Below are 10,524 nucleotides of genomic sequence, written 5' to 3'. Positions count from 1 at the left end.
CACATACCATCAGTTGTTTTTGTTAATCACCTTGCTTCAAAATTCTCATAATAGACACATTTCTTTTGAAACAAGAAAAAGGAACATCAAATATCTAAATTATTTAGCACCTGAACAGGTTTAGAATTTAAAATGACTTTTTGCCATAATGCATGAGCATTGATTCCCACGCTTGTTGCTGTGCATAACGAACAGTCCACCCTAATAATATGCAACAAAGCATCTAAATCTATTGCAATAATTCCACCCAAGATTATCATTAAAGAAAAAGATTTATAGGCTAAAATCCTAATGAAATATGTGTCTAATGAAGACAATCTCAAAGTTCAAGCTGGAGTGTGATAGTAAAGGAAAAAATGTATTTTGTCTAAAAGAATACAGCCTTTCACCACAAGCAGTATAGTGTGCACTCTAATTCTATGCATTTCTTTAACGTGTTTGTTTAATTTCAGGATCTCAACAGTTTAACACTCAGTGTTTACTTGGATTGATTGAATACAGTTATTTTGTCAAATTCAACTTCAACTGTAAGTGGTTCTTACTCTAATTAGCATAAACTGTAGGCCTACACCCCTTCAGATATCTTTTGATTTGCCCTGTTCTCCAGAAAATATACACTCTTAAGACAACAGTCTTATTTATACATAAGATGCATTTTAGAATTGTTCTGTGTAATGTACCCCCTCATCATCCATGACAGTGCATTAGGCTATAATATAAATTGTCTATAGTTTAACAAATCTTGTTTATTTTTTATTTTATACATTTAAATTTTTTTTTACATGTATGCACATGTTATTTTAAATGGGATTTAAAATATATATACAAGAAAAATCAACAGAAGTAAAAAAAAAAATACTATTATGATATCATTGTAATCTATTAACAATACAGACTGCACAATCTCAAACAACGCTTAATTTGTCAGCCTGTTGAAACCACTTTCCATATTTGTTTGCTATTTGTTAAAGAGAAAAATCACCGACTTGCAGCCATATCAGAAGAGGTTTTAATTTGTGTGAAGGCTTTTTTTTGTTGACAGAAATTATATTTTTTGAGAACAACTGAGAATGAACGTCCCCATTCATGTTCCGAAGAAGATTTGTTCAATCATGTCAGACAATTATAAAACAGTTTTTTTATTTCGGATGTTTGTGTCATAACACGATTAGGCCTGTACATCTTTATGTCAGTTGCACTCAGTCTGCATACAGGATATTACTGGACACACTTTGATAGGATGTACAACAGCATAGGGATGACATCAGTATACAGGTTATCAGGGGTTCTTTCTGCCGCTACCACCTCTCGTCCTCTCAGTAGCTCCTCTCGTTTCCCAAATAAATTATTACACGTTATAGGATTGCCACTATAAGGTCAATACGTCTGATTGTAAGTGGCTCAATTGTGGAAAAAAGCATTGAGATCCTCATACGGCGGCGCCCTTTCATGGTGCAAGTGCACGTCCTGGAAAGGTGGAATGTTTTCAGATTGCGCACCTCCACTGCGCGCTCCCGAGGGCCCATAAGGTATGCTGTGGCTTGGCCGAGACGTGGTCAGTCCGGAGTAATGCATAGAGTAATGGTAGTTCCTGTCTGTCTCAGAAGACTCCTGCTGTCTCCCGGACATTCCGCCGTTCAGACAGACTGGCGGACTGTGCTGGCCCTCGTAGTCCGGGCTGCTATAGTCCGGGGATGTACCGCCCGGCGGGTACGTGTTCTCATACCCAGAGCCGTAGGAAGGCCCCCGCAGGTTAAGCCCGGCGGCCCCGGACTGGTAATGGGGACTGGAGAGGCGGGAACATCGGTAGGAGTAAGGATGGACGGAGAAGGGAGAGCTGGGCATGTGAAAGCGGGATCCATCGGAACACGGTTCAGTCAGGAAGTTCCTGGTGTTGAGTTGCAGACAGCCCGCCACCAGGTTGGTAGTGGGCTGGGACAGGCCTTTACACAACATCTGCACGTAGGTCACCACGTCCGGACGTTTGCCGTTGCGTAAAATCTCCCCTAGGGCCAGTATGTAATTCTTTGCCAGCCTCAGTGTCTCTATCTTGGACAGTTTCTGGGTTTTGGAGTAGCACGGCACCACTTTGCGCAGATTGTCTAGCGCCGAGTTCAAGTCGTGCATGCGCGTGCGCTCCCTCTGGTTCGCCTTCGTCCGACGCACCTTTGAGCGTTCTGCGCGAGCCGGCGTCATCTTCCGTTTCTTTGGGCCGCGCTTCTTGGGCTTGTCTCCGCCGTTCTCACCCTCGCACTCCTCTCCCTCGGCCTCGTCATCATCATCATCGTCGTCGTCGTCGTCGTCGTCATTGTCGTCATCGAGGGCCATCTCAGACTCTGCTCTGCTGCTGCCACACTGCGTCCCGTCCAGGTCCTCCTCCCGCAGGTGACAGGGCGCGTGCTCGTCGCCCTTGGCCTTGCAGTCCTCGCTCTCGTTGTCCTCCACCCAGTCGGCCGCGAGCCTCTGGACGTCCGGCAGCACCTCGCTGAACAGACGGCTCAACATCGTGGCAAGCAACCTGCAAGAAGAGACACACAGTGGAAGATTTAGCTGGAGCTGCAGGATACCCTGCTGCTGTTTATACGCAGGCACCCACAGGTGCGCTGTCAAAGCAAGACACCTTGCCTCAGTGAGCCCCCACAAGACCGTAGGCTTAACACGTGCCGTACCCAGAACAAATAGACTGCAATTACTGTTCCTATTTTTTAAATAAATCATAGGCAATGCTTTATCTCGACTTTTGGGGAATAAGGCAACAGCCAGACAACAACAAGTAGCCTAGCCTTTGCTGACTGCAAAATATGGGGCCTGAAGACATCTCCGTCTTTGAGCTTTGTGTGTTTCCATATCTTCTCGTTTGGCTCAAAATGCTTTAAGAAAAAGATGAAAAAAATGAATAGTCTTAAAGATATAGGCCTATATATTTTCATCATAATTTGAATGGCGTTGAGCAGCCGCCTGGGCCCCGGTCTGTGCCTTGCAGCCGTCCGGCAGGGAGCGGTGCTGGCCTGCTCCACACGGCCCCCGAGGGACGCATTAAGGGGTGCGGGTTCCTCCTCCGTCCTATAAATTACCAACCTGGAGGAATTCCAGCACATGCATGGCCCTCGCACCAGGACCACAGGATCCCCAACATTTGAATGTCTCTGAATTAACAGGTTATATATTTATTTTACTTTTTGCTATAAAAATGACCTTATTTTAACCCCAAAATAGGCGACGACTTAAACTACACGTAGGCCTTATTCTGTATGAATATTTCAGAAAGTAAAAATTATTTTATAGCCTAACAAAATTGAAATATTTATCCAGGAATTTAAAAAAATAATCAAAACTGTTGGTCCATCTAGCACTCTAAAATAAAGAGGTTGCTTTATATTTAGGCCCGGAACTCTCTGTTTAACTTCCCAAACGTTTTTTTTCCTTGATTAAAAATGCAGGTTTTAGGTTAATCAAAGCTGCGTTCACGAGGCCATGTATGAATTAAATATTTGATCATCATAATTCGTTTGTAAGCTCCCTCATTATCCTTAATGTTTTCCCCCCACCTTTGGCTCCGCGGTTTCACAATGAGAAACATTGCAGTCCAAACAGACAAGTTATTTATTGAAGCGAAATGTAAAACTAATATAAGATTTCTCTTCTCAAATTTACGCCCAGTAGCCTATTCGGAGCTCAGCTGCGCGTGTGGAGTCCATGGTGTAATTTTTCCCCCTTCCTAATCTTGTAAGCACAATGTAATTAATGCCAACCAATACCTTGTCAATTAGCCTGTGTGTATCTCTATGGAGAATTCAACCCCCACAGTGCTATGGCGCGCGTCGTGGTGTGTGCTGCAGGAACACACACACACACACACACACACACACACACACACACACACACACACACACACACACACACACACACACACACACACACACACACACTTTACGTTTTCTATTCTAAAATGTTCTAATGATAAAAAAAGACTCCTTTGCTCATTTACTAAGGTAATACAATGGACATTATGAATAAAATAAGTCACTGTGGCATAGCTTTTCTACAACAAAAGCTATCAAATTAAACGTAACCTATCAATTAAATCACACAATAAACGATCAATAGGCTATATTCGATAAAAGCAGCGATAAATAGCCTCAAGAAAAGATCTCAAAGCTTGTCTGGTTATGTCGCCTGCGGGGAGGAACGAAAAAAAAAGATGTAAGAGATTTGAGAAAACAGTCTCTGATTTTGATCAATACAATTAGCAACTGCCTCTAATTCCTCCCCCTCGTATAGCACAACATGCGTTATCACGAAGACCACAGTACAAATCTGGATCTATTATATGTCTTTTTATTGAATTGATAAAGAAAACGTGCAACCATACATACCTCCGCGGTGCTGGAGCTCAGTGACGGGGCAAAGCGAGGTTTGTTTACACCATCTCTCTCCGGGTGGGCAGAACATCCACACGCCCTGCTGCACGGATGCTTGTGCGGGCGAGACGCTGCGTACCGCTCCTCTCACACACCCCCTCTCTCCTGCAACCTGTCTCTCTCTCTCTCTCTCTCTCTCTCTCTCTCTCTCTCTCTCTCTCTCTCTCTCTCTCTCTCTCTCTCTCTCTCTCTCTCTCTCTCTCTCTCTCTCTCTCTCTCTCTCTCTCTTTGCTGCTGCTATCCAATCCAGAGCCCGTACTGTGTGGCACCTCAGAGGCAGGACTGGGTGGGTTACATACCAGCTCTGATGCCAGGCCCATATGGTTGGCACGTCATTGGCAAGAGCCATCACATGAGAGCCGGTGATTGACATGCGGCCGCATTCACAGAGACTGGCTTCCCCCCGGGGGAGAGGGACTCGCCATCTGTCACCGAGCTGAAAGAGAAAATGGAATAAGGAGTGAATTGTACACACACACACACACACACACACACACACACACACACACACACACACACACACACACACACACACACACACACACGACAAAAACGCACTGGATTCAAACAGCTTCTGTTAGCCTGCATCTTTGGGAAAAAACGGGGTTAATCTCATAAAGAAGGTTTAGGGAAGCAATCCCCTTATGAGGAATAATTATGGCAATCCTGTAATGATCAATTCCAGAGTTATCTTTCAGATATTGTTGGATTGTTATAGGATTACTTATAGGCTCATGATTTTGTGGGATATGGAAAGGCTGATGAATAAATACAGTATAATACACAGAGGAAGTAATTTATTGAATGCTTAAATGATTAAAGCCATTAGAACAAACTACCCAATACAAAAAATAAAAAATAAACCCTTTATAAATATTATCATATATGTTATCGTAAGAGGAAATTCACAAGACAAAAAAAACACAAAGGGCCTGGGATAAATAAGGAACCCGCCATAAAGATCAGAGTCAGGGTGCAATTGCCTAAACGAGTCAATTGAACTGAGCCAAGGAGAGTGTCTTGGTTTGGGTTGCCAGGCTTGGCACATGTGCCGGTGGGCGGACTGGTGCCAAAGGTGGCAGAAGCACAGATTGCAGAGAGGGGCCAGAAGATGGCTCAGGACAAGAGAGAGAGAGAGAGAGAGAGAGAGAGAGAGAGAAAATAAGAATGTAAAAAAAATAAAACAGAAGGGGGAAGGCTGATCATCACCATAATGTGGGTGGAGTACATCTTATTGGCTCCTGCCCTTCTCACTTTCTCCATTTGGAAAACCAAAATAAATTCATGTATAGTAAGGGTCACACCCCGACACATCAGTCTATAGGTGGTGCATGTAAAGAGTCTTTGATATCATACAGGTTCCTTTTGAGACATTTCTTGTATTGGATTTACATGTCCTTTCCTAACAATTTACAATTTAAAGACAGGACTAACTGAGAAAGTATTTTCATTTCATATAGCATAACTTCACTACTGAAATTCTGCACATTACATTATTATTTTTTTAATTAATTTATTAGTATTATTTTTAGTTTTGACGTATGTTTGCTACCGGATGTCTGAATTTCCTTCTGGATCAATAATCTATCTATCTATCTATCTATCTATCTATCTATCTATCTATCTATCTATCTATCTATCTATCTATCTATCTATCTATCTATCTATCTATCTATCTATCTATCTATCTATCTATCTATCTATCTATCTATCTATCTATCTATCTATCTATCTATCTATCTATCTATCTATCTATCTATCTATCTATCTATCTATCTATCTATCTGTCTGTCTATCTGTCTATCTGTCTATCTGTCTATCTGTCTATCTATCTATCTATCTATCTATCTATCTATCTATCTATCTATCTATCTATCTATCTATCTATCTATCTATCTATCTCGACATTTTACTGATAAGTAGCGGAATTATCCCAATGTAATAATGACATGGTTCATATTCTATGCAATTCCTTCCCCAGCTCAGTTACAGTTTTTCTCAGTCGCTTTGGTGCTTTTCTCACATCACTATTAACATTTGCACAGCAGTTAGTGCATTTCTCAAAATAATTAGTGCAAACTGCAAAACCTAGTGGATAATCTGCAAAAGTACGTCACTTGCTCAAAATGGATAGTCTATTCCTCAAAAGCAAGTATTCATGTCAATGAAACTGCCAGTGTCATCATAATGAGAAGTCTTGACACCATCGTTTATGAACAAGATAGTCAAATGGCTTTGTCATGTTTTCATTATGACAGTTTATTCTCTCAGTGTTTTCCAATGCAAAAAAAGGTCAGAACTCAGTGACACTACCTGAAAATGCTCAAGACAGCACTATCCACTACTTGTACAGCCATTTGAAAACTACAGTAAAGTTACACATTGCTGTAGTTAGGGAGTAAGTGAGTACAAGACACTGAATACGTATGTTTCACATTTTTACTGTATATGCTCTTTGCAATTCTACAGCTTTGTACAAAAGAAAAATACACTTCAGTCACTTATTTAGAACAAACATAAAAAAACACCCTTGTGGTAGAGCTGTGCACAAATGTGAACAATATAACAGGACATATTGTAACTGAACATATATAGGTAAATCATTCTGGCACATCCAGACGTTCATGTCTGTCTGGCCACATATTTTCATCTAAATCACGACGGATATTATCCCTTGCAATGCAGCGAGGAAAGTATCTATGATAAAGAAAAGGTATAACATTTGCTTGACAGAATTTGATAACTAGTTCAACAATTTTGTATGTAATGACTCAAGCAATGAAATGAAGACTATTAGTTTTATTGGGAACGACTATTCAGCATCCATAAGTATAGTTCATTTTGACTGACATGACATAAGCAAATGACAATGTTATAAAACAGCAGAGAATTGTATGAAAGCAACTGATACATGTCCAAAAGCATTTGCAATTTGTTCAGAGGAAGGAGAAATTGCTACTATGATGTGCTCAAATGACTAAATGTTGCGGAGGTTGAACTAATAGTTATGAGAATTTTCATTCTGATCTGAGAAAAGCACCTGAGAAAACCTGTAATATTCTTCCCTTTCATGAATTAAAAACAAATATATATATTTTATGGCAAATCGAGCGTTAACAATTAAAAAGAAAATTAGTTTTTCGGTTGAAAACAAGCATGTAACTTTGAGTTTCTTTTTACAACTGTTTAGTCTTTAGTTTTTTTAAACCAGGACTTATTCTTTATGCTTTAGCAGGCAAGCACATGGTGTGGTGCATACAGGAGCAGTTTATGTGCTTTTTTGAAGCTGCATGTTGCTGACATCTGCTGGTTATAAAAAATCAGTGCACGTCTGAGAAAAAAACCTGGCTCACATTGAGGTCAATAATTTTGCTCAATATTAATTAACACATGAAGTGAGACCTTAAAGGAGAAGTAAGTGATATGGTCCGTATAGCTAACTTCCTGTCAGTGACTGTAGTTAGCAGTCCCCTCCCTCGTCCCTACGTCACCACAACATGAACACACAACCGTCTTTGTCAGATAGTGCCACGATGGAGAGCAGCGTGTCATCATTCACGTGCACAGAGACCCGCTTCTTTAAAGTGCTCTGTCTTCTGATTGGATTAAATGAGCAGGATACTCAAAATTTTATCTGGCAATTACTGCAAAGCTGAATGACCTGGAGACCTGTGTTATGAACTGTGTATACTGTTTAAGTGATTGCTGTATGAATATAAATTAATGGAACGCGACGTATATTTACAAAGAAATCACTTACTTCTCCATTACTTGCATAGTAGTGTGTCGTTCACGTTGTTTTCCTTACGAAAAATTATAACTTTCTAGTTATAAGTGTGTGACAATAATGTGTTTCCCAAATAATTTTTTAACATTTTATTTTTTTATCATGTTGCTCTTTGAAATGTAAGGCCTACTACAATCATATGCAACGTGCAATTCCAGCAGGTTTGTTTACTTCAGTGATTCCCCTCTCCACCCACCCGGATTGGTACCACTTCCCTCCTGGGGGTCTGCAGAGTTGACCCTTGAGCAATGCTCAGCTAACTGCTCGTAGCTCCATTTCTTATATTTATTTATTTATTTTTGGGCATTTTTATGCTTTTATTGATTGTGCAGAGAGACAGAGGTGAAATGGGGCAGGGAGGGGAGTGACATGCAGAGAACGACCGCGGGCGGGAATCGAACCCGGGTCTGCTGCTGGGCCCGGCCCGGGGGGGGGGGGGGGGGGACGCCCTACCAACTGAGCTAAGGGCGCCCCTGTAGCTCCATTTCTATGTAACAGGCTGCCCATCACTCTGACATCTCTCCAGATATTAATTAATGCATGCCTGTTTGTGCATATGTGTCAAAGATGACAACAAAGTATGTCTCCTTCTAAATTACCTGAAAGGTTCATACTTGTACTATGGATGAAATACATTATTTGAAAAAGGTGGCAAACAATATAACACAAGCGTTTATCACATATCATCCTCCAGAATATTAAGATTCACTTGTCTTCACTGTATGTTGATCATGAACTTTCATTTAATTTTCCTTTTTTTTAATAGTGATAAAGCAGTTAGATGGCGACCCCTAGTGGTGGAATGAGAAAATACACTCACCACCTTTTTATATAGTGACACTGATGGATAACACTATCTTTTGTGGTCATAATGCTGTAGTGAAGCTCTGTGCATCGTAATGCCGATAAATTGATTGTTTGGATTTGTGTGCGATGTTGTTTATTTACATACATGCAATACTCTCTACAAACTCTCCATCTCAAGCCTGTATTTCAGATGTGTCACAAATGCTCACCCAACAGCCCATATGCTGATGTTCCCAGGACAACAGTTGAAACAAAGTAGAGTGTGCCACAGATGGGCCGCTTTTAAAACATTTCCAAGGTTGAATATGTACCATATCCAACAGTAGGCCTTAGTTTGCTGTCAACAGCAATTTTTCCTCGGAGCTGGCAGAGTTCCAGGCAGAGCCTTTTTCTCAAGTTCACTTCAGGGCAGGGTGAACCTGTGGGCGGCTTGTGTGAACCATGGGATCAGGATGGTCAATTCTAACTGTATTAGAGCTGAGAGGGAGAATTTAACGAGCCAAATGGAAAATGAAGGAAGCTCATTATACCTGCTGATATATTGACCTAAAATGGAAAGCCTTTGAAAATAATTTGTTCAGCCGTTGTCAGAGAAATGCTATGTTGGCACCGTATTAACCTGCCTACACATAGTGAACACATCTCTCTTCTAGTTAAACTCACACTTACACACACACACACACACACACACACACACACACACACACACACACACACACACACACACACACACACACACACACACACACACACACACAGCCAACACTGAACACTGTAAATAGAAAACTGTTGCCATGGCATTGAGTCTCTCAACTGACTTTCTGGTGTTGATCATGCCCATGAAACCTTATCTTGGTTTTTCAACCTCCAACTGAGATCCAATTAATTTTTGCCATTAGGATGACCAAGTCCTCAGTAAGTGCTATAGTAACTGTTACAGTTGGTTTCCACTTTTTCGAAGCCCCTTGAGTACAATTGTTATTTTTGTTATTTGGCTAGCCTATATAGCCTAATACAAATAAATTCCTCTGTCCGCACTGCATTTAGTTATTTTTAGTATTATTTTAGTTATCTTTTAACAGAACCTTGGGGAGGTTGCAATAACTTGTCACTGTTCATTTCTTCACAATTCAAAGGATTGGCTTTGAACTTGACATGTGAAAATGGCAGCATCTCGACATTATCTTATCTCAGCCCACATCTCAAGGGAAATTGCTTTTCTGGGCCACTTTTGACTGGCAGTTGAGGCAAATGTCCGACGACAACTGAAAGCATCTTAAAGCTTCAGCACGTTCTCCCCACCTTCACTAGCCTACTCTACTCCATTCCTCCTCATCACGCAGCACAGGTCCGTCAGGACACAGCGCGAGCGAGAGACATAAACGAACAGTGCGTGTGTGTGAGAGAGAGAGAGTGAGAGAGAGAGCGAGAGAGAGAGAGAGAGCGAGAGAGAGAGAGAGACGGAAAGAGGCGTGAGAGAGGAAGAAGCAGGCAGGGCTGTCAAACGCA

At 41.3% G+C, this 10,524-nt stretch overlaps 1 pseudogene across 1 annotated transcript; it reads right to left on the bottom strand.

Annotated features, from left to right (window-relative positions):
- Positions 1 to 1,401: 1,401 nt before the first annotated feature.
- Positions 1,402 to 4,455, bottom strand: LOC307266577 (neurogenic differentiation factor 2-like; annotated as a pseudogene). The gene is made up of 2 exons: positions 4,377 to 4,455; positions 1,402 to 2,518 (listed from the first exon to the last, which is right to left on the bottom strand). The product of its transcript is annotated as a neurogenic differentiation factor 2-like (transcript).
- Positions 4,456 to 10,524: the final 6,069 nt, after the last annotated feature.

This window comes from Ammodytes marinus (assembly GCF_949987685.1).
Source record: "Ammodytes marinus genome assembly, chromosome: 20".
Classification (NCBI taxonomy): domain Eukaryota; kingdom Metazoa; phylum Chordata; class Actinopteri; order Uranoscopiformes; family Ammodytidae; genus Ammodytes; species Ammodytes marinus.
This window is presented reverse-complemented; position numbering and strand designations above follow the sequence as displayed.